The sequence below is a fragment of the Natator depressus genome, chromosome 24 (assembly GCF_965152275.1).
Source record: "Natator depressus isolate rNatDep1 chromosome 24, rNatDep2.hap1, whole genome shotgun sequence".
NCBI lineage: Eukaryota > Metazoa > Chordata > Testudines > Cheloniidae > Natator > Natator depressus.
The window spans coordinates 18,288,457-18,291,419 of NC_134257.1; the positions used below are offsets into that span (position 1 = coordinate 18,288,457).

The following is a 2,963-nucleotide window of genomic DNA, read 5'->3' on the forward strand; positions in this document are numbered from 1 at the left end:
AGCTGGCTAAGCAATTCATACCCACCACCCTGTCACAGGACCTCACAAAACTAAGTGACTGGGCAACAAAATGGCAGATGAAATTCAGTGTTAATAAATGCAAAGTAATGCACATTGGAAAAAATAATCCCAACTATACATATACAATGAGCTGTTTCCACTCAAGAAAGAGATCTGGGAGTCACTGTGGATAGTTCTCTGAAATCATCCACTCAATGTGCAGCGGCTGTCAAAAAAGTGAACGGAATGTTGGAAATAATTAAGAAAGGGATAGATAATAAGACAGAATATATCATATCACCTTTATATAAATCCCTGGTACGCCCACATCTTGAATACTGTGTGCAGATGTGGTCGCCCCATCTCAGAAAAGCTATATTGGAATTGGAAAAGGTACAGAAAAGGGCTACAAAAATGATTAGGGGGATGGGACATCTTCCATATGAGGAGCGATTAACAAGACTGGGACTTTTGGAAAAGAGACAACTAATGGGGGTTATGATACAGGTCTATAAAATCCTGATGGGTGTGGAGAAAGTAAATAGGGAAGTGTTATTTATTCCTTCTCAGAACTAGAAGTTACCTATTGAAATTAATAGGCAGGTGGTTTAAAACAAACAAAAGGAAGCATTTCTTCACAAAATGCACAGTTACCTGTGGCACTCTTTGCCAGAGGATTTTGTAAATGCCAAGTCTATAATTGGGTCCAAAATAGAATGAGATAAGTTCATGGAGGATAGGTCTATCAATGGCTATTAGCCAAGATGGGCAGGGATGGTGTCTGTAGACTCTGTTTCCAGAAGCTGGGGATGGATCACTTGATAATTACCTGTTCTGTTCATTCCCTCTGGGGCACCTGGCATTGGCAACTGTCAGAAGACAAGATACTGGGTTAGATGGACCTTGGGTCTGACTCAGTCTGGCCGTTCTTATGTTCTTATGTTGTGTTCTCATTGACTCACAACTGGGTTCCTATGGGCCTAAAAACTTTTAAAAATAGAACTTAGACCCTTTTGAAAATGTTTCCCTTTGTTTCATAGACCCATTGATCTTCAACACACATAGGAAAGAAATAGAGCTGGAGCCCCACTGCTATGGGAGTTAAGATGAGATGATGAGAAGAATAATGACACAGCGATGCAGAAAAGGAAAGACCATAAAGAACCAAATGCCCCCAAATGATCTAAAACTGAACAAAAACAAAAGACTCCAATATATTTCATTAAAATAATAGATTCATAGATTCCAAGGCTGGAAGAGACCAGTGTGATCTCATATGACTTCCCCGATCACACAGGCCAGAGAACTGCCCAAAATAATTCCTAGAGCAGAGCTTTTAGAAAAATATCCCAGCTTGATTTAAAATTGTCAGTGATGGAGAATCTACCATGACCCTTGGGAAATTGCTCCAATGGTCAGTTACTCTGATCATTACAAATTTACACCTCCTTTCCAGTCGGAATTTGTCTAGGTTCAACTTCTGTTCACTGGATCGTGTTAGACCTTCCTCTGGTAGATTGAAGAGCCCTTTATTAAATATTTGTTCCCCATGTAGGTACTTACAGATTATGATCAAGTCACCCCTTTTCCTTCTCTTTGTTAAGCTAAATAGATTGGGCTCCTTGAGTCTCTCACTCTAAGGCAGGTTTTCGAATCCTGCTATCATTCTTGTGGCTTTTCTTTGAGTAAGGCAAAAAAAATTCTCTTGCTAAAAAAGACAATTCTGGGATCAAGAGGAAGTTATGGGTCACAGCTAACAGATTTCTTTCTCCATGCAAATATCGAAAATTCCATCCATTCCCCTATTCAGGCACCGCCAAATTCTCTGTGCTTTGGGCTCTGCGTGAATGTTGCCAGCACCTCACAAACTCTTCCTCCATGGTGAGGTAGAAGATGGGGTTGAGGCAACTGTTGAAATATGTCAGGACACAAGCAAAAGCGCTTCCCATTTTCAGAATAGGCAGAGGGTACTTAGCTGAGATCTGCAGGAAGAAGAAGACGTGATACGGCAGCCAGCAGACGAAAAAGGTCGGGATCAACCAAGAAGGATCTTAAGTGGCTTGGTGGACTGGTTCAGCCTGCTGCTTAGCTTGGCAACTAGAAAGATGTAGAAGGTTGGGATCAAGATCAAGGCTAGTGGGATCAGAAACCCAACCAGGAACTGGATCACAATGGCAGCCTTCACCCTCCCTTCATCTAGTTGGAAATTCATGTCGGTATTGGCAGATGAGAGCAGGAACTCCCAGAGATAACCGTACCACAAGCTGAACCCAGCAGACAGGGCCAACATGCCCATAACCATTCTGAAAGCCAGGAGTGGTGTGCGGCATATCTGGGCCCACTCAGGGTGTGCCACGAGGATGCAGCGATCGACACTGAGGGCCGTGAGGAGGAAGGCACTGAAGAACATGTGGAAGGAGGTGAGGGTGCTGCTCAGCCCCTTTGCCCAGTCTAAGTCCAGGATGAAGATGAAGGTGAATCTGAGGGGCAGGAAGACGATGAAGATGAAATCTGCCACGGCCCGGCTCCAGAACCACACAGCACTCACCGTCCTCTCCACACGGCAGCTGGCGACGGAGAGGACATAGCCGTTGAACGGCACCCTGGCGAGGAAGGCCACGCCACACAGCACCAGGAAGAGAATTGGGAGGAACACCATTCTTGGAAGAGTTGCAGTCACAATATCCCCTCCTCCTCCTCCTCCTCAGGACATGGCACGAGAAGCGCAGATGTTGTACTGAGCAAAGGAAGGAAAAGCAATGAAACGGGCTCCAGGAGAGCACACGGACAGAGTTTGGTTTCTACTAACCCAAATGTTTAAGAAACACACAGCTTTGCTTCTTGCTGAAAAGTTGGAGTTCTAGGCAAAGAGAGGTTGACAATGGGGGTGTCCAGGATGCAGAGACAGAGATATGAGAGACCCCCGACCAATACTTACTAAAATTCCCAAATAATCTTTTTGC

The 2,963-nt window shown here is 44.4% G+C and overlaps 1 pseudogene; it reads right to left on the reverse strand.

The window, feature by feature from the left end:
• Nucleotides 1-1,802: 1,802 nt before the first annotated feature.
• On the reverse strand, nucleotides 1,803-2,659 carry LOC141977558 (chemerin-like receptor 1; annotated as a pseudogene).
• Between the last annotated feature and the right edge of the window lie 304 nt (nucleotides 2,660-2,963).